This window comes from Macrobrachium rosenbergii, chromosome 51, assembly GCF_040412425.1.
Source record: "Macrobrachium rosenbergii isolate ZJJX-2024 chromosome 51, ASM4041242v1, whole genome shotgun sequence".
Taxonomy (NCBI): Eukaryota; Metazoa; Arthropoda; class Malacostraca; order Decapoda; family Palaemonidae; genus Macrobrachium; species Macrobrachium rosenbergii.
In genome coordinates, this window is record NC_089791.1 from 18,077,216 (window position 1) to 18,099,977 (window position 22,762).

The 22,762-nt window shown below is 38.5% G+C and overlaps 1 long non-coding RNA gene and 1 pseudogene across 1 annotated transcript in view; one reads left to right on the plus strand and one right to left on the minus strand.

Moving 5' to 3' along the window:
* Positions 1-22,762, minus strand: part of LOC136833155 (uncharacterized) — a 48,633-nt gene that overhangs the window by 4,940 nt on the left and 20,931 nt on the right. The window lies entirely within an intron of this gene.
* LOC136833498 (uncharacterized) lies at positions 19,222-21,198 on the plus strand (annotated as a pseudogene).

Below are 22,762 nucleotides of genomic sequence, written 5' to 3' on the forward strand. Positions count from 1 at the left end.
GAAGCATACTGGAAGCCCAAGGGAGGTCAGTGGGGTCTGCCCATGGGTAGTCACCCCCTCAGTTGCACCTGTGTCGTCCCGGATGTCGACCAAAAGTAGCCGCTTGGAAAGGCGTGCCTAGTGTGCATCATCTCTCGTCTAATTCGGGGGATTCTAGCCTTTTTCATGGGCGCCAGTGGAGATTCACTGACGAATCTCATCTGTTGAAAAGGCACGTGCCTCTCAGAATCCAGTCCCCTCAATCTTACAGCAAGAGGTTCAGGGAACGATCTGGTAGTCAGCAGCCGTCGTGCAGCAAATGGGATACAGTAGTCCTGAATGTTTTTCAGTAGCTCCCAAACTATCATCAGTGTCCAGCAAAAGGACTAGTTCTTCAGCCAATCGGGAACTTTCTCTTGATAGTTCACGTTCATTTTTGAGTGCCCATCTGGGATCGAGGACGTCCCTTTGGCAGCCGAGCACTCTTTGGTGGCTGAGCGCTAAGTAGCGACCGAGCATTCACTAGTAACTGAGCGCCCAGAAGAAAAGAAACGCCCCAGTAGCGCGCGCACATCGCTTGACACCCGAAAACCCTTCAGTGCCAACTCACTCTCCTATGGTTGAGCGCCCGGACTGTTTGGTACCCGCTCCTGTCTCGCTGACTTTCTCATCGAAACCCCCATTTTCTTTGCCTCTTCATTCGACTTCTGCATCGTCAACTACCAGTTTGGACCCTTCCTGGGCACCGCTGCAGAAGCAGTTAGACAATATTTCGGGTATTCTTAAGAAGTGGACTTCTTCCTCAGTAGTGCTTGAAGATCCCTCACTGTCCCCAGTCTCATCAGAAGAGGAGGATTTAGGACAGGACTCCACCCCATGGGCTTATGCCGAATTATTTATTGGATAATTTTCCAGATTTCTTCACTCTGGCAGTTCCTCCTTCTCTGGCTTCCTCATTTATGATGAGTGACCTACCCTGGGATGTGTGTAGACTTCCCAAAGTGGTTTTATCTTCTTCGTCTAAGAATATGAGAGTGGATCTCTGGCTTTCGGAGAAAGACGTCAGGGCAAGGCATGCTTCAGTGTTCCGCCTTTCGGCCAGGAGATATAGGTCATATGCGACCGGAGAGGCCCCCTCCTCGGGAGTGGCTGCCTCCTCCCAGGGGTACTTCTCTGGTCTCACTGATTTGGCCCATAGGTCAGCTTTTGCTTCAGCAAAGACTATGTTCTCTGCATTGGAGATTGACCATTTACTCAAGAATATGTTCAAAGTGTTTGAAGTTTTTAGTTTTCTGGATTGGTCCACGGGGGCCTTGGCAAAGAAGATCAGAAATTCGGATCTCTCTCAGGATATTGCTGCTGATTGGAGGAGTGTTCTCTCCTGTGCCGATAAAGCAATTAGAGATGGTTCTTTGGAGATTCTTCCCTTTATGCTATGGGGATTTTGAAAAAGAGGGAACTCTGGATTTCGTTTGTATCTAAGGGTGTCACTCCATCGCATAAATCAGCTCTTCTCTTCTCGCCCTTGTAGAGTAGGCAACTCTTCCTGCAAGCAACAGTAGAAGTGGCTTCTCACCTTCATAAGAAATCTACACAGGACCTTCTCTTGCAATCTACGAGGCACGCAAGAGAGTGGAACTCCGCCCCTTTCAAGTCATCTTCTCCTCTTCAGCCTCAACTCTTTCAAGGTGGCAGGCAGAGACCACAGTCAAGACCATGAGGTTCTGTACGTGTCGCCCTGCATGCAGCCAAAAGACCCTCCACCAAACCTACAACCCGCAAGTGAGTTTTCAGTCCTTCATGCGCCCATGGGAGCCAGACTCCAACTTTTTTGGGAAAGTTGGAGAATGAAAGGAGCAGATCAATGGGTGATAAAAGTATTACGGGAAGGGTATTCTATAGCCTTCAAAGAGAAACCTCCCTTATCCAGCTCTCCCATCAAATTGGCAGCATACTCCATAGGATCAATGAAGTATTTAGCCCTCTCGGAAGAAGTGTTGTCTCTCCTCAAGAAGAAGGCGATAGATGTGGTGGATAATATCAAGTTCAAGGGCTTTTACAACAGGCTTTTTGAAATACCAAAAGCCACGGGAGGATGGACACCGGTACTCGATGTGAGCGCACTGAACTTTTATGCAGCAAAAATGAAGTTTCATATGGAAACGGTTCAGTCTGTCCTATCATCCATTCGTCGAGGGGACTGGATGATATCTCTCAATATGAGAGATGCTTACTTCCACATTCCCATCCAGCAAGACTCAAGGAAGTATCTGAGATTCGTTTTTGGAAATCAAGTATTCCAGTTTCAAGTGCTGTGTTTTGGCCTGTCAACAGTACCACAGGTGTTCACCCGAGTTCTCGCTCCATTAGCCAATTGGCTTCATCTGCTGGGAGTGAATATTTCCCTATACCTGGACGACTGGTTGATCCATTCGCCCACAAGAGAGAGGTGCAAGGAGGACCTTCAGAGGACTTTGCTTTTGACTCAGGATCTAGGTTTGCCATGGAACATTAACCCTTAAACGCCGAGCCTCTATTTACAAAAACGTCTCCCGTATGCTGGCGGCGTTCGGTGAATTAGCGTCGAAGCGGAAAAAAAAGTTTTTTTTCAAAAAATCACAGCACGCTTAGTTTTTAAGATTAAGAGTTCATTTTTGGCTCCTTCTTTTTGTCATTGCCTGAAGTTTAGTATGCAACCATCAGAAATGAAAAAAATATCATTATCATATATAAATACTGGAATATATGACAGTGAAAAAAAAAACTCTTATATAATTGTATACAAATCGTGCTGTAAGCACAACGGTTAAAGCTAATGAGTTAATTTTTTTAGTTGTATTGTACACTAAATTGCAATGATTTTGGTATATAACAAATTGTAAAACGATCAAAGCAACACAGAGAAAATATTATCAAAATGATGCATGAATTAAATGCAACGCTTGGACGTAAAAAATGTTTTTCAAAAATTCACCATAAATCAAAATATTGTGCTAGAGACTTCCCGTTTATTGAAAAATTAAGCTAATTGATTGAATATTACTATACTGTAAGTGTTTTAGCTTACAATTGCAGTTTTTCGACCATTTCGGTCGAGTTAAAGTTGACCGAAAGTAGAATTTTTTCTATTTATCGTGATTTATATGAAAATATTTCAAAACTCATAAAAGCTACAACCATGAGTTATTTTCTGTTGTATTGTACATGAAATTGCGCACATTTTCATATATAAAACTTTATGTAACGACTAATATAAAACGGTGCAAATATTACGACAACGAGACGAAAGAATTTCTGAGATGTTCGGCGAAGTTACAGCAGACGTAAGGAAAATGTTTTTTCAAAAATTCACCATAAATCAAAATATTGTGCTAGAGACTTCCAATTTATTGCAAAATGAAGGTAAACGATTGAATATTACTAGAATGTAAGAGTTTTAGCTTACAATTGCGTTTTTACCATTTCAGTCGAGTTAAAGTTGACCGAAGGTTGAAATTTTGATTTAGTTATTTCAAAATTTATCTCCTGTTGTATTCTACATGTGAAAAAGTTTTTCAAAAAAACTGAAACATAAAACATGACGAAAGCTTTCCGAGATGTTCAACCATGAGCTTTTTTTTTGTAATTCTAAATCGAAATATTGTGCTAGAGACTTCCAGTTTGTTGCAAAATGAAGGTTTTGAATATAGAATGTAAGAGTTTTAGCTTATAATTATTACCATTTCATTCGAGTTAAAGTTGACCTAAAAAATGATGCAAATCATTTATATGAAAATATTTCAAAACTGATAAAAGAAACAATGAGATTTTCTGTTGTATTCTACATGAAATTGCGCACATTTCCATATATAAAACTTTATGTAACGACTAATGTAAACAGTGCAAACATTACGACAACGTGAAAAGAATTTCTGTTTTTTTTTTCAGAAATTCACCATAAATCGAAATATTGTGCTAGAGACTTCCAATTTGTTGCAAAATGAAGGTAAATGATTGAATATTACTAGAATGTAAGAGTTTTAGCTTATAATTGCGTTTTTTTACCATTTCGGTCAAGTTAAAGTTGACCAAAGCTTGAAATTTTGGCAGTTATCGTGATTTATATGAAAATATTTCAAAACTGATAAAAGCTACAACCATGAGTTATTTTCTGTTGTATTGTACATGAAATTGCGCACATATATAAAACTTTATGTAATGGCTAATATAGAACAGTGCAAAATTTATGAATGACTATCTGAAATTTTCCGAGGCGTAAGAAAAAAGTTTTTCAAAAATTCACCATAAATCGAAATATTGTGCTAGAGACTTCCAATTTGTTGCAAAATGAAGGTACATGATTGAATATTACTAGAATGTACAGTTTTAGCTTATACCATTTCGGTCGATAAAACTTTGATTTTTGTAACGTTTTGCTACTAATATAAAACAATTTTAGTGTTTGCTAAACAGGCGTTTATTAAAAATCCCAACAACATGATGAAAGAATTTCTGGCTTCTCCTTTCCCCAAAAGAATAGAAGCCTGTCTGAAGGTCAAAAAAGTTTTTCAATGGATGAGTCTTCAAACCTTCTATAAATTTGAAATATTGTGCCTAGAATTTTTTTAAGTCATTGGTTGTGCATTTTTCCAAAATGAAGGTAAATGATTGACCTGCGTTTTTACTAGAAAATGTTCAGAGTTTTAGCTGTCCACAATTGCATTTTTTTCAAAATTTCCTGTTGTTCATTCAGTCAACGTCTTGACTGAAACTCAGTTGTTGAAAAACTTCCCGACAAAGTGGACCCTGGACGGGTGTGCTTCAAACCTGTGAAAATATTTCAAACCTGATAAACCACGGTCTCCCCTGTTCTGCTCAACCTTTGAGTTCTGCCTGGGTGATTGATGCAATGACACAAAATTGGTCAGGCCTGGATGTTTTCCGTTTGGGATGGTGAGGAGGTAAAAGCTTAATTGCATCAAAGCACCAGGATGACATTGATAGCTCCCTTCTGCAAAAATGGTTGCCGACGACAAAACCTTCTTCCAGCAATGAAGTCTACTCAGACAACCCTAAAAGTTTTATCAGAATTTCTGAAAAAAGGCTTTTCAAGAGCTCTGGCAGAAGCCATTTCTAAATGTAGACGACATTCTACCAACAATAAATGTAAACGACATTCTACCAACAAAGTCTACCAGGCAAAAGTTTTCTTCTGAAAAAACTTACGTGGATTCTTTGACTAAATGGATAGACTATTTTTCAATCTTTAGACATTTCTTCCAACCAGGATCTCTCAGATCTTGTTAAGCACTTTCAACATGAAACAAGGAGGAGGCATGCCCTTGGTCATCAGACATAGAGGCTGTTCTGATTCGCGATTTGAACCCAAGAGTTCATCATCGACAGAAGGATAAGGTATTTTCTTTTCTAAGAGTGAGCAACGAACCGTGTGAGACAGAAGGATAAGGTTTTTTCTAGGTGATGCTGTCTGTCCCCTTACCCTTGGTTTCTTGGCAAAAAATGAGAATCCTTCACAACCATGGCCTCGATCTTTTGTTATTAAAGGTTTATTGAACATCCTGGGTACAGAGGAAGAGGAGAGAAGTCTGTGCCCCGTAAGAGCGCTTAAATATTACTTTTTCTAAGAGACCTGATTCTCGAAGCCCACACTCAAACTGGAGAGAATGTTCTGCCTGTGCTAAAAGTTAGAGTGCACAATGTGAGAGCAAGTGGCTACACCAGTTGTTTTTAAGCACAATCTCTCTCGCTCACTTCGACCTTACAAACTACATTCTGGAAGTGTTGGTCTGTTTTTGCTATGCATTACTTGCGAGACGTGGAGACGACTTACGAAGACTGAAGTACATTTGGACCATTGTCCATGGCTGGCGTAGTGTTCGGAAAGGGAATGTAGGAAGCAACGCTTCCGCTTTTTCTTCGCCTTGACAAGGTGTTGAGTTCATGGGGAGCCTGGAGGGTACAAGGTACATAAAGTGCCCACCAGTTTTTTCTGTGTAGGGTGTTTATTTATATAAGTGCTTTTTATGTGTGGTGTAGGTGACTATTTCTCTGGTTTTGTTTTTTTATTGTACTGCACCCTGGGCAGGGGCATATTATTGTCGGCTTTGTTAATGATTGGAGATTCCTTCGTTGCAAAGTTTACTTCATGCTTTGTTAGCAATCAAAGTACTCGTCCACTATGAAGTCACTCACTTCAGTAGAGGCGACCCTGGCTATACCACCACACCGCTACTCAGTTGAGATGAGTGCCAACGAGAGGCAGTATCTACCTGTGCAGCTCTCTCACCAGGTAAGAAACAACAAGCATTGTTTCAATGCTAAGCCTATTTATTCTGTTCTCATTTCATTATCATTATTAATGTTTGGAGTATACAAGATGTCCATGAATCCCCCTCCTTCAATGTGGATTCAGCTAAGTAATTACAGGGTAAGTTACTTATATAAAAATGACATTTTTATAATAAAATAAAGTTTTATATATACTGTACTTACCCAGTAATTACGAATGGAGCCCACCCTCCTCCCCTCACTTTAGAGCATAAACAAAAGTGAAGCTCTTGGCTTAGTTGTTTCTCTCTCTCACCCCAAAAGTGGGCAGGGTTAGTCACCGACATAAACAAAAGAGTATCGCTACTGCGAATTTCAAAATTGAATCTGCCATCAAGTTAGAAACTCTTAGCTAAGTAATTACTGGGTAAGTATATATAAAACTTTATTTTATTATAAAAATGTCATTTTTACTGCTCTTTTCACACTGATAAAAGATAAATGCGTAAAGCTCGTATTATGGTGAAATCAAGTGAAAATAGCGGATGTAATGTGTTTATATTTTTACACAAAAAACATGCTCCCAATGCCATCTATTAATAACAAAAAACATGCCCCCAATGCCATCTATTAACGAAAAAAATAACCAAACTTAGTTCACAAGATGTATTTAAGTCATATTTCAACTTACAACACTGTATAATGAAAAATAACCTTATCAATATATATAGAGTATCTAGGAATTCATTTACGCTAACTAGAAACAGAAAATCCCTCTGACTAGAGTTAAACATGGTGAAATAAACTTACCTCATAATCGCCCTCAGCTGATTTCCAAACCAAAACATTGACCCCCTGCTAAAATTAGCCTCAAAGTTAGATCTTCAAAAGCTGCATGATATGTGAGTATATATGGTAATTAGATGAGGGAAACTGCAACTGAAGAATTACTTCATTGCATTTATCTGTTCACTAGTGTACCCATACTGGCTAACATTGGAGAGGGTTGAAATGTCAAACCCTTAGCTAGGCCCAAGATACTTTTCAAACTGCATACATATAGGAGCCAATGGCAAGATGGAGTAGCACTGAGCAAAACACAACACATTTAAATACAATTCATAACCCATTCACTATCACGGCTATACATAGCCTAAGACTAGGTGACTACAGATAAAGAAAAATCGTGCAGCTTAATAGTATAAGATGGTGAAACATGGCAGTAAAACACAAAACTAATTCAGTATTTCAATACGAAAATTTTTCAGGAAAAAACCGTCTGGCTAGTACAGTTGGTTAACGTGTTGGCCTCATAATGTCGGGGACCAGCATTCGCTCCCCGTCAAGGGGAGGATAGTGAGACTCTACCGGATGTTTACTGCCATGAGTGATGTCAAGGCAGGGGAGTTGGGGTTATGCGGCTGACCACCAAAATTTAACTTTAAAAGCACATCCAAATGAAAAAGCATAGTTCCTTTTAGTTTCAAATCACTCATCTGTCCACTGAGCTACCAACTCTACATCATAACCTGCAACTCCATACTATTGCATTATTAACATGAAGAGTACACAAAAATAAATATTCTGTTCAGCGATAATATTAACCTGCAAACCACTGCACTCAAAATAATCTATGGGTAATGCGAACAATAGGCCTATCCATAATTACCTATGGAGGATAAATCAGTCAAATGACAAAGTAATGTCATCACTGTATCAGAGAAAGCCCACCACACTTAGAGTACTTCAAGAAGAGTTGACCCAATTACAGAGACTAACAAAGTCAAATATTCTCAAAATCACCATAAACTTTTCTCAATAACAGCAAATACAATTAACCCTTAATGGACGGCATAATTTATCAATGTGCAGCACCCCAGACCGGGTAAACTTTGAGGTCGGCAAAATAAAAAAAAATCACATCAATGGAAAGAGAATGAAACGTACATTCACCCTGTATAAATAAAAAAATTCTAAAAAATTTTCCCTACCTTCCACAAGAAGTTGAAAATGATTATTTACAACCCCTTGTGGGGCCTCATTTACAAGACAATCGTAAATTTTACCAACTTATATATGTTTTTTCTAATAAATAAGTTTTTTGGATTTGTAAAATTATTATTACTGCTCACACAATATCAAAACAGATAAGAAATAACATTTTTTTGCATTTTTGTTGTAAAATATTCACATAAATTTACATGCTTTTTCTAATATTCCCTTGCAATTTTCTTTGTAAAATTACATTTACAACCGAGATACTATCATAAAAGACAAAAACAAAAAGCAACAGCAACCCCTTTGTATATTTACAAGCAAATTTACAAAAAGACTCGTGAGAGAGAGAGATGCAGTACCTTCCCCCTGAAGTCACAAGCATTACTGATACTGGCCTCTCTCTCACTTCTGTATAAAAGTTGCCATTAGTGAATTTATAGCATATAGAAGTATTGGCACCTTTGTTTCAAATCATTACCATAACAGTGTGCGTAATTCTGCTTCACACTGAAGAGCAATCCGTCCACCTCCCCTACCCTGTTTTACTTCACACTGAAGCTCAATCCGTCCACTAAGGGTTAACCCACCAGCGAAAACAATCTCATCCATATAATGGCCTAAACATGACAATCCAATACTATAGCAGACTAGCACCCACAGTGCTGTATAAAAATAAATATTAAAAAAATTAACATTACAATGTATAATGTAAGAAAATACAGTAATTTTAGGTAATTTATCCTCACAGAGTTTTAAGTAAGTTATCCACAGAGTTTTAAGCAGATCCTTAGTTACTTTATTATAGCTTTTAGGTCACATCAGCACTTCTTAAAACGCTAACTTAAAAGACACTGGGCCTACCTTAGATTTAAGTTGAAGCATGAATGACTGAAGTGAAGATTTCTGATCGATAATTAGCTCCATGCATGGCGCAGAATGGAATAAAGGTGTGAACCAGTATTTAATGCAGGGCCAACAATACAAAAATGGCCAAGATATCCATTTATGATTTAGTCTTCACTTCTATGCATCCGCTAAACTCTTTTCATTGCAGCCTGGCATTCAAAGTGTGAAAAGAGGTTGTACGAGGGAATCTTCAGGCCAGTATACCTGAACCCACAAGTCAAAGTAGCTGAATTCACTGACTACCATTTCTGTATTTAAAGTTTTAAAAACACAGTGTTTTATTTTTTACCACCAGTGAATAGGGTTATTTGTGTAAGCACAAGGTAAGTGATAGATATGTTTTGTTCTCCTCTCCTAAATGGAAGTGAATGAAGACCTGGGAAACAATTATAGTTGTTTGATGGAGTGATGCCCTTCTTTATCTAGTATATCTCAATACCTCACACATAACTTGATAAACTTAATTTGATTTTTCAAGTGATAAGCAAGTTTTAAGGGATCACTGTTACCTTTAGAGTGTTCAGTCGTAATTTTATTGTTATGAGAGTTTAGGTACCTGGCTGAAGTGAGGTAAATTTTTGAATTTTGTGACTAGTTGTGTGATAACCAGGTACTTGGTCACTTTGTGACAATATATATATATATATATATATATATATATATATATATATATATATATATATATATATATATCTAATCACGTTTTTACCTTTCCGTGATTTAAAATCAAACATGTATACATATGTGCTGTATATAATGTGTGTGTGTATTGCTTATACCACGATTTTAACTTGCATTCAGATAAACTGGTCAGTCATATTAAAGTAATTACCCAAAATAATATCGACGGTGATTTCAGATACATTTCTAAAAGAAAAAGAAAAATAGTATCAATGAGCCCAGATCAGACGTCCACATGAAACGGACTGAGCCATAAATATCTCGTATTAGTGAAGAGATTTAAAAAAAAAATAAAATATATACCTTTAATGGAGCAGGATGAAGACTATTAATAAGGCCACAGATAGGAAGTGTTTAAAGGCCATATTTAAATATAGATACTCGTTTGCTTCTTCGGCGCTACAAAACGCTATCAAAACTCTACCGACTTCCCATTTTTCCCGTTTTCTATTCTAAGGTCTTTGGATCCTGCTAAGGTGATCTGGGCTTCACGCGTCATTACCTCCGCGTCGGAGAATAAACGGCGATTTGATGCTATTCTTGCCCCGGTCCGTCGCGTCCCTTATCAAATCTCCTAACCAGAGACTGATCACACACCAATAATAAAGTAATCTAATGAGAGGAAGAAGTATTGCGTTGCTTGTTATGTCTAGTGAAAAGGAGAACACGTGATTAGTGAGTCTAGTGGAAGGTTGGTTCAAATACATAGTTAAAATGTGTCTGATCTGTGAGCCCAGTTTTTACAAAATTACTTTTTATACTATATTTTTGTTGTCCTTTTTCATTTCTAATCTTCGTTTTTCTGAATAATTAAAGAATTACAGAATGATCAAGGCCACAGGGACTAAATGGTACAGATTTGTCCACAGGTACTAAGCTGGATCAGATGTAAACCAGGACACACTCTCCATTTTTAATGAGCATCAGAACTGGTGATCACGCAGCAGTCATATTGGCAAAACTTAGGATGTTCTCCAATCATTGTATAATATCGCATTAGCTAGAGGCACCTGGATCGCAAAAGAAGGCACTTTTAATAAGTTTTGGACCTGTGGAATATCAAATTTATGGCCGGGATGGATAAGCACAAAAACCAATGCAGAGAAAGGTAACTGTTGCCCCGTTGGGGGTAGCGCCGTCAGTGCACTTCACGGAGTGCACCGTAGGCATTACTAAAGATTCTCTGCAGCGTCCCTTCGGCCCCTAGCTGCAACCCCTTTCATCCCTTTCACTGTGCCTCCATTCATATTATCTTTCTTTCATCTTGCTATCCACCCTCTCCTAACAATTATTTCATAGTGCAACTGCAAGGTTTTGCTCCTATTACACCTTTAAAACTTTTTTACTTCCTACTTCCTTCCCAGCGCTGAATGACTTCACAGGTCCCAGTGATTGGCTTTTGACTAAAACTCTATGTTCCATTCCATTCCTAAACGTCTGTTGAAACATTTTAGTCCTCATATCCTCTACTACTTACTTTGAGGTATGATATTTCTCATATAAATTATCCACTTCAATCTTTATATAAACGCTGCAGAAATCTATGTGTCTTTGACAGGGTGATGAGATTCTGGTAATTTATGTTTGTGTGACTGTGACTACATTTGAGCTGATTTATAATACTGCCAACATTTTAGGTTATCAGTTGGGTACTATGCTGTTCTTGTCAATCGCATCAAAACGCGCCATTACAAACCAAAGGAGGAAGAATTTATTTTGCTACAGAGAAATCAAACTGATTTTAAAGAATTCGGTACTTTCCCAGTTGCATAAAAGTCCCATTTTAAACACTAGGAAGATTAACTTCAGAGGCTGGGGGGCAGTTATGCAGCCGAGGCTTCCATTGTATGCTACTTTCATTCTGAAAAACTTGCTGTGTGTTGTTTATCGTTGAATATTAAGAAACCCTGTCCCTTCATAGGTTAATCCAATCACTACTACTCAGATTATAGTCCTTCCTGGGGATTCAGAGTTAGTACTTCAACTATTAGCACTCCAAATGCCTGGTAAGTACAACCACAATTGAACTCTATAATAGACTCATGACAGGAATAAATATTAAATACGAGCTTGTTAGCCCGTGCTACGTGTGCTGGAAACCGGGGGTGCCGTCTCCCCTAACCTACCAAACCCCTACCTACTCTGTCCCACCCGGGACGGACAAACCGGTTTGCAGGAGGAGGGTTGATGACTCCCCCACCCACCTGTTCCTATATCTACCCCGCCACCAGCCAGGCCGGACAAACAGGTATGCAGGAGAAGGGATGATGACTCCGCTACCCTCCCATTCCCCTACCTATCCCGCCTCCACCCGGGGTAGACAAACTGGTTTGCAGGGGATGGGTTGCTGTATCATGTCTCCCCTACTGTCACCCACTGGAGGACAAACAAGGTCAGATCCTCTCGGATTTTATTATTATAGATAGATATTTATATTTCATTCTAATTTCCACCTGCAGGCTCTCCTTCATACATGTTTCAACTGCTATATCTCATTAGTCTCTATCAGTCCACTCATCAATCTAGATTTACTATGAAAATCTCTAATGCAAAATGAATCGAGCCGGAAAGTGGTGACTACAAACACAAAGGGTAAACGGTTAAAAGGTGCTGGTACATGGTATATATCACCACGCACACTACCAAACCTCGCCATAAAGAAAAATATCTTTCCTAGTGGTACGTCCCTCGAGTGATAAATTTACGTTGTTTCATTAGTAACAACACAAGAATACCTCCATATACCCTATCAGAGTCGAAGAAAGTGAGACAACGTCTGAGGAATTAAGCGTGGAATTCTTTCAGTTCTGTAGAACCGTGTTGTCCTATGATTACGCAGTTTAGTGATGTTTCTCTCATTATGATGCCAAGACTTTGAAATATCCTCCAGCATTTGTTACCTGTCTTACATGAGGGGGTAGGTCTATTCCTGGTTCCTGAAGAGATAAGTCTATTCCTAGGTTTCTAAAAGATAGGTCTATTACTGGTTTCTGAAGGGATAGGTCTATTGCTAGTTTCTGAAGAGATAGGTCTGTTCCTGGTTCCTGAAGAGATAGGTCTATTCCAGCTTCATGGTCTCTGAAGAGGCAAGTTAGTTGCTAGCTTCGTGATTGTGCCCCACTCTACTCCTTGTCATTTTTTGTGTGTTTGTGTGTTTGTGTATGTGAGTGTGTTTGGGCGACAAAAGAGAACAAGCTACCCGTCTCATTGGCCTTTGCTACGAAAAATAATGAGAAATTGATTTCCTGACTTGTAACCCCGTTCATTTTACCCTTTTTTCTAATTTTTTTCATGCGGCCCGGGCAACATGAGCCAAAAAATGAAATATTTTTACAATGTACATATAGCTGAAGACCTTTAAACAAGTTTTATCAACCTCAGTTCGTTAACCCAAAACAATCTCTCTTTTAATAGATTCTAATCGCCTGTCCCTATTTCCATTCTTTTTATTCCGTCTTTCTCTTCGTGTTTGCCTACATTTCCATTTTCACTTAAGCCATCTAATCTCTCTCTCTCTCTCTCTCTCTCTTGTATTACTTTTCCCACAGTAAATCCAACTGCAAGTGAAAGCAAAACATTGCAAAGATGTAGCAGATTAAAGAGAGCCGTTCTAAGGCCTTGTCGGTAAGGGCGTGGTCGAACCAGAAAGGTTTGTTTTCGAGTAAAATCGAGTAGTTTGATACACTCATTGTGGCAAATACAAGTTTACTTATTCTTTATTAAAAAAAAAAGTATTTTATTATGTCTAGTTAAAAGAATATGAGCCTGATTGGTAGAAGCATTTTTATATCAACGGAATAAAGATCCTTGCATGCGTTCATAAGACCATGCAAATTTTAAATATAGAAAATACCGAAATCTGAAGCGTTCAATCTATTATCGGAAACTCATCTCCCAGGTAAAGCGCAAATGATTTTTCAATAAAAGTTAAGTCTTGATCTCTTTGCCAATTCCTGATGCACACACACGCACACACAAAAACAAATATACAGACTCTCTCTCTCTCTCTCTCTCTCTCTCTCTCTCTCTCTCACTCACACACACACACACATACGCATGAACGTGCGCACCCGTCAATGCCTAACGGAAGACACTGTCAGTCATATTCTTGACTTTGAACGACATAGATATTAAGATGAAAGCGTGGCGGGCATAATTTTTTTCACATCTTTTTCAACATGGCGCTTCCATTGTGCTCACGTATTCTTGTAACAAAATAATTTTTATATTGCGCTATAAAATGTTGATGCCACATTAATCCGTCAACTGCTGGGGCTAAGAGGCTCATGAATAGAACATCAACCCCAATACACAATTTGCTCTTCTCATTTTTATCTTGAACGCGCTCTCACTCTCCCTTGATATCCAGGAAGAGGACTCCTCGTTCCCTCTAATCTTTCCTCACAAAATTTCAAAACCAAATGCACACTTTATATCAACCTATCATCCTATTCTCTCTGCATGAACAAACCTTCTCGAAACACCCTGATCTATCTTGTGTAGATGAAAACCTACATGCATTTTCCTCCCTTTCAACCCTTGGTGCTCCACATATACCTTCTCTCTCTCTCTCTCTCTCTCTCTCTCTCTCTCTTATGTGGTCAGCATCCACACTTCACTTCCATAAGTAATCCTTCTTTTTTCAAAACATTTTGTATAGACTGCTTGTTTATTTGCTTCACGTTTTCTATTATTTACCTCTTCTTTTACCATACCTGCATATGTAACATTCAATCTCAGTCACTTATATTAACAAACTACTTCCATTCCTCTGCTATTTATACTAATATTCATTGTTCCATCTTCATAAGTCTCATTCACTCTATAAGCTTATTAGTGATGATACTTCCTTTTAACTTTTAATGCACAGTAATATTTTCAAACTGTTTCATCAACCTCTGCAGCTTCTCTTAATGAACACAGACTAATATTGTTTTATATGTAAACATAAGTCATTCCAGACTCCATTCAAGACCATCGTTGCAACCCACCACAGCCTACTGACTATAACGAATTTAATTCACTACTTAGATCAATAGAGGTAAAATGGAATTTTGATGGAATACGCTTGAAGCATTTTAACTCACTTAGGAGTCGAACCAGCTGGGTGTCGCTGGAAAAACGAGGGTCTTAGACAAGGAGAATTGCAACCCACTACATTCTATATATATACATTTATTCTATATAATATGATATTATATATATATATATATATATATATATATATATACATATATATATATGTATATATATATGTGTGTGCGTCTGCTTGTATGTGTGCATTATAGACTGTGGGAGCTACTACTGATAACATTTCAGGAACCCCATGTTCTTTATAATTTCAGTATACATTGTTGTCCTTTATCTCTTACATTACTATATATGTTCCTCAAGTCTACATAAAAGTAGCAAATGGGGCTGCCCAACCTCAGTCCCTCAGTCATACTAAAGTTTTTTCTCCTTTGAGCTCCTTCTCTCCATCTCTGTCTTCTCGCTCATTCAGCGACTGGATCTGTTCTGTCCGAATCAGATTAAAGCGAAAGTGGTGCATAATTCATCACATTTTCTATCCAAGAACTGTAAAAAAAAAAAAAAGACTTTAGGGCAAATATAGGGCTTTTTGTAACCCTGTCTACTGTCATGCTAGACCAACCCTTCCTTTTTTCATGAGAGTGCCGGCGCTGTTTTTCTCCCTTCGACTTTTTATGACCCAGCAGCAATTGTTTTTTTATTCTTTTATGGCATCAGTAAGAATCTCAACGTTCCATAAATGACTCTCTTTTCTCAGATGTACCATAGATAAGTCTAGAACCCTAACATTAAATAGGGAAAGAGAATTCGAGCGGCTATATATGATGAACACAGTAATGGGTTTTCAGAGTGAGAAGCAATACCACTGCTTACATAACTGTGTTCCAGAAAATTAAGGTGTCATAAAACCAAGATCTGGTTATTTCCCTGTACCGTACGTCAAGGGTTATTTTATTTTACAAATTTTATTTGCATAATCCATATCACGTACTGCTTCCGATTAGCAACTGTCAGAAACTTCAAGAAACTAGATAATCTGTCGGGGATGAAATGTACTGATTTTTTTTTTTATTATATCAACAGGTTTTCGTCCTGCCAAATATCTTGAGTTACTTGTTAAAAGTTATTAAGAACTCGTTATTAATGTGAAGCTAAAAAGGTATCATTATCTGCACCAGCAAATTCCAGAGAGCGAATCAAGTTCCGGAGGAAGAAAAAGTTTTCATGGCTCGCTTGGTAAGAGTGGTAGTCCCATGCCAGACGACGCCAGTTCCACTATCAACTCGGGCAAGAGAAAATTGCCCTCTGTTCTTACAATATTACCTCCTTTGGGAACAGAAGGGGGTGCCTTCACCCCATTCCGGCAGTTAGAGCCCAGATAAAAGAGGAGGACTGAGGAAAGGGCTGCGAAGTTTTGGATACAAGAGGGAAAAGAAATAACAATGGGGCATGAAGTCTGAGAGCTATCTCAATGAGTGAGGATATCGAGATGGGCATGATGCTCAGATAAAGTTAAATCATTGCAAGAGGCTGTTGATAAAATTTCTTTCTTCTAAAAAAAAAAAAAAAAAACTTCTTGAGGCAGAGATTTCTTAATTTTAGAAGGAATGCATGTGGAATTAATCGCGAAACTAACAGATTGTGACTTCACGACTTCTACCCCGTATCTTTGGCACTTCAAAACCTGGCATAAGCACCAGGGCAAACGAAATGGTGATGGCATCCAGTCAAGAAGTTCTTGAGAACAATTACCAACGTAATATCTGCAAAAAAATACGGGTCGACGGCATTAAGAAAGAAGTGAAGGAATGCACGTTAAATGTAAAAACCAGGCTCTATAGCAGGATCCAGAGAAGACTTACCTGGATTCTGCTCCATAGTAACCCAAAAGCTAACGCACTCCCTCAAGATGAGTGGTGCGTGGTCTTTCAAGATATAAGAACTACGCTTTCTACATGGACAGATAGATCTTACGGGAATCTAAAGGAGTTGTTCAGAGAAGTACCTGTATATACAAGTAGCATCTGAAGTAAAATCCTCTATTTGCCTCTCAACTTGATATCTGATGGGTTAGATTCCAGTCCCCCAAATAATCAGAAATGGAGAAAGAATGTTGGATAAGGAGGTAAAGATGGAAATTATTCTGGAAGCATTCAGTTAAACCATGTTTGGTCTGCCCCATCAAGAGATGCTATCAGGGATGGCTTGAGGACCATCTGATTGAAGGGGGTTAAAGACAACTTTGACCAACTTAGTAATTTTGACCAAGTTGAACTAGATACCATATATATCCTATAGGTAATGTTATGTATACAAACCAAATTTTTTATGGTTATTTTTTAATTTCTATAAAACAAAAATATTTGTCCCCGAGAGTATTTTATAATGCAAACAAAACGAAGATTATAGTTTATTAATCTGAAGATAGAAAAATGGCAAGCTGGAAGGGGCAACAAAAAAAACAAAAAAAAAAAAACAAAGAGTTAATTTCAGTGTGATGAATAAATAATATGAGGATTCATTAGAGTGAAAATCTTCTATACATTTCCATAATGAGAGTTGGGGGAGGGGGGCGGTTTAAATGTTTATTATCCTAGTTTTTATTGCCTTCCATTCATCTTCAGCAACCTTTTGAAGATCTAAGTGATCAGTTAGATCACTTTCACAACCTAGCAGCATTAGATAACGTAAGCGGGTTTTCCTTTGTTCGGTTTCGCAAATAAGTTTTTAATAGCTTCAGCCTGTTAAATGCCCTTCCACGTTTACATACTGGAGGTGGTGCAGTCAAAAACAATTTGAAAACTTTTGACAGATAAGGAAATGAATTATGTTCTTTATGAGCTCTTAAGACAACATCTGCAGCTGTAAGGATGGTTTCCTGATCTACTTCAGGATGCTGCTCTACATTCTCTGAAAAATATATCTTGAAAACTTCTAATTCAACAGTCAAGGATTTGGTGTCACTTAATTCGCAGGGATACGATTCGGACAAAATTGTCACGGCTTCTGTAAAGTTTCTGTGCCATATCCAGTCCATATAGTTAAGTTGGTATAGGCCTATGTATGTGTGTGTGTGTGCATATGTGTCATATATCTATTCTTAATTTCTTACTTGCATATGTAGTTTCATGGGCTAAATGCACCATTGCTTCAGTGCACCAACACTAGTCTGAATGCACCATGTATCATGGTCCAAATGCACTGAGTATCTGGTCCCAATGCACCACTTCCCATTAAAGTGCATCTTTCCTTGTGGTCCCAATGCACCAACTTAATTCACATAACACCTGGGGAACTATATAGGTTACTATATTCACTTTGCAGGATTATTTTCTTTGATATACTGAATCACTTACAAAGTCTGAAAAACAATATCACAAAACCAACAAATACATTATGCTATGAGAAGATTAAAACTTACCAATTAAAATGCATTATTCCTTATGGTCCCAATGCACCAACTTAATTCACTTAACACCTGTTCTTTGGGTAACTATGTATATTCACTTTGCAGCGTTACTTCCTTTGATAAAGTGAATCATTTTAAAAAGTCTGAATAAAAATATTTTACAAAATCAACAAACACAATATGTTTTGATGGAGAAGTTTAAAACTTACTAGGTAGCTACCTCTTAATTTAAACTACAAGCCTAACTGTTTCTGTAGCTGGTAGTTAACCCCTAAAAAAAATTACTGTGCTAACTACTTGTATTTTATCTTACCACTGCTTGTTTACCAGTAGCCCACAATACTGTAATTAAGGATGAACAGCTGAAACTGAGCTGGTATGAAAATGTTCTCTCAGTTATAAGTTTGAAAGTAGACCTACAGAACTTTCTCCATATACCATGACCACAAGACCTAGGAATGAATTCAACCCCACCCTTGTGTGGTGTGTGAAGGGGAAGTACGACCACGTCAAGAAACAATGCAGTGTGATATCTGTGATGCTTGGCAGCATAGAATTTGTAACTCTGGTTGGTAAAACTTTAGTATTTTTTTCCATTATAGTATTAGAGGAATTAATAGGGTTCAAAGCAGGTAAATTAGGAGTTGTGCAAATCTGTAGGTGTGATCAGGTAATGGTTCAGGTGAGCTAAAAATCAAGTGTCAGCACCCCAATAACAACCTATTTATTTGCAGAAAAATTTGCATCTGACACACACTGGGATGGGACTTGAAACATAAGGCCACGTTGGAACTTGAAAACTTTCTCCTTTATTTTTTTAGGTATTACAAAGGAATTCTACAGGAAGCTAAACAAGGAGGTTGAGTTACCTGTATGGGTTTGCCATAACTGTACTCTCAGCAACCTACCACAAATGGATTTTGACAACTTTAATGGAAAAGCAATTCCAGATGATCCTTCTGAGGACCCAGCAGCACAAAAGTACATCAACTGTAGATGGTCCTACAAACTCATTACTCCTCTTTAACATTAGTCTTCCAGTGGAAGAGGTCAGTCAAGCTGAGCAGACGTCACTCACGAAAGACCCAACCCCCGATGCCATGATGGTAGATGCCCCAACAACCTACCAAGTAACTGAAGGAAGTTCAAGAAAAGGCGGTGATCTTCTCACATATAGTCTTGGATTCCAGTATGTCAAAAAATGGCAGATATCTGTAGCTGTGTCATGGATATGTAGTGTCCGTACAAAGAAGTGCTTTGCTAGTGTTAGTCAGTAAGACAATATCTTCACCAGAGGCCTTAAGGAACACAACCATGAAGGCAACCCAGGAGCATGACTTCGGGCACAAGCTATAACCCGAGTTAAAGCAGCTGCCAAGGAAGATGTCTTCAAATCTTCAGGGAAGATTGTTACAGATACACTCTTGTCACTTGCAACTGATGAAGCTTAACTGCCAAAAGTATCCAACCTGCCAAGAACTGCCAACCGAGCCCGACAACGACTGCGGCCAAAGCATCCAACTGATTTGGAATTTGAGATTGCCGAAAATCACATTCCACATGATTTTCTTCAAGATCTTCACCATGAAGGAAATGGTCATTTGTTGCTTGCATCACTTCTCCAACTTTCCTCAAATCAAAGATCTGGTTTATTGATGGAACATTCAAAGTTGTCAGAGAGCCATTTGTACAGCTTGTTAGTACCCACTGTTATTTGCACTTATGTCTCGACGAAAGTCCACAGATTACAGGGCTGTCTTGGATGCTACCATCAAGCTCCTCCCACCAGACATTATGCTAGAAGAAATAGATGTGGACTTTGAGTGTGTTTTGAATGCTCTTCGTAAGTCTCTGCCGAATATTCCCGTATATGGATGTGGGTTCCATTGGGCGCAAGCAGTGTACAACAGGGTTAAAAAAAACATGGGCTACGCTCATCATACGTGAATCAGCTTCCTGTCCGTAACTATATTCGTAACTTAATGGTGTAAGGGCGTCAAATCGCCTCTCCATTCTTGTGTTTCACTCCTCATATGTACATTAATCACATCATATATGTTACTTGTTATTATTTCAGGTTCTTTATGTATCTCATTATATGCATCATTGTACGACATTTCCGCCGATGTATATATCGATGTATATATCTGCCTTTTACATGTTTTATAACGCATTATATATGTCTTCTTATGCCTGTTAACAAACAATTTCTGTATGGAAGCAGCGGGAGGCCCTCAGGTCGCCCGCTACCTTTCCGTCCGCTTTCCGCATTATAAACACCTGTCGAGAATAATAAAGGATCCCCCACCAAAATCACTTTCATGCATCATAATAAAGTTTTCATCTAACCTACCCAACTCACAGACTCATCATCAACATAGAGTTACGGGCTGCTCTAGGAGCAAGAGCCCGTGCTGGCACAAGGCCAGCTAAATCTGAAACAACAACAACGTAATAAAGGATCAGTCTTTCACTTCTGACATTTCTTGAACCTCACAGTGGCAGTACCCAACCTTCCTGCTTCACACATCTGCAGTACTTTCAACCAACTCAAAGACAGATGTCCCACGACTACCACAGCAGACAAACTTCACAGACTGCTGGATTACATTGAGAAGACATGGATAACCAGCACATCACGACCACCTTCCAGTTGGTCAACCTTCAAGAGGTTACTAAGAACGAACAATGAGGTAGAGGGATGGCACCATCGTCTGAACCACAATGTTCCTAATAAGACAATGAATCTGTACCTGCTGATATCTACTCTATACAATGAAGCAAAGTTGTTTCCCTTGTAGGTAAGGAGGCTGATCTCGCAGAAGCAGCTATGCAAAGTTCCAAGTAAACGGAGTAACTCCAAGCAGCAAAGGCTCAAATGTTTTTGGAGGGAGCGAGTACGAAAATCACGATATAATTACTTCTGATTACTTAAGAAAATGCAGCAGTATGATCGATCATGGAGAAGACTTTGTCTTGTATTTTTCTTTTTTTTAAAGTATTCTCATATGTTTTTAATTATAGATTGTAATTTTTTTATAACAATTGTATTATCGCTATTGTTTTCACTGTATATTAGCAAGACACTTCAAGACTTCTGCCAGAAAAGTTCATATCCTGTAGACTAAGCTGGGGGTATATAAAATAAAATAAATATTGATATTAAATATGATAAAAAGGATGAATGATATAAAAGCTTTAGTAAAGAAATAAAACTCCCTATTCTTTAAATTACTTAACTATTTTTAACAACCTAAAAACTTTGAGATTTAACCAGTTTCTAGTAAGAATAACAAAAATTTGATGATACCAGAATCAACCAAACAACAAGCGCATTTTTATGCAGTGTGGTGCATTCAGACTATTTACAAAATGGTGCATTTAGACTAAGTGGTTGGTGCATTTAGACCAGGCTGGTGGTGCATTCGGTCTAGGCTAATGGTGCATTCGGTCTGGTGCATTTTGTCTAGTTTCCATTGTACACACACACATACACACACACATGTATGTGTATGTATATATATATATATATATATATATATATATATATATATATATATACACAATATTAAATATATATATATATATATATATATATATATATATATATAGAGGCTACACTATACAGGTGCGTATTTAAACAACAAATACTGTTCATTTTTTACCAACTCAAAATCAACATTGAGGGGGGTAACCGCTCCCCACCCTTGGCCCCAGATTATTCAGTAACCTACTTTAAGTTTTAGAAAGTTGTAAAACTTATATATATATAATAATGCAACGTCTTGGCGGACAAACTCAGTTGTTGCAAGCAAACTCTCCCGACAAAGTGGACCCTGGACCGTCGGGTGTGCTCCGACCTGTGGGAAGAACCGATGGTGGATTTGTTTGTGACGCCCAGAAACCACGGTCTCCCCCTGTTCTGCTCACCTTTTCCGGACCCTCAAGCCTGGGTGATCGATGCAATGACACAAAATTGGTCAGGCCTGGATGTGCATGCCTTCTCTCCGTTTGGGATGGTGAGGGAGGTACTCAAGTAGCTCCAATTGCATCAAAGCACCAGGATGACATTGATAGCTCCCTTCTGGCCAAGGAAAGAATGGTTGCCGGAGCTTCTCGAGCTGCTAGTAGAGTTCCCACACCTTCTTCCAGCAATCCGAAGTCTACTCAGACAACCCTATTACATGAAGTTTTATCAGGACACATCCACTCTGGCCCTGACAGGGTTTCGACTGTCCGCAGACCCTTGCGAGCAAAAGGCTTTTCAAGAGCTGCGGCAGAAGCCATTTCTAAATGTAGACGACATTCTACCAACAATAAATGTAAACGACATTCTACCAACAAAGTCTACCAGGCAAAGTGGGCAGTGTTTAGACTTTGGTGTACGAAGTATAACATCTCTTCTTCTGAAACCACTGTAACTTACGTGGCAGACTTTCTTCTTTACTTAAGATCCACCAGGGGCCATTCTTTGTCTACGATAAATGGATA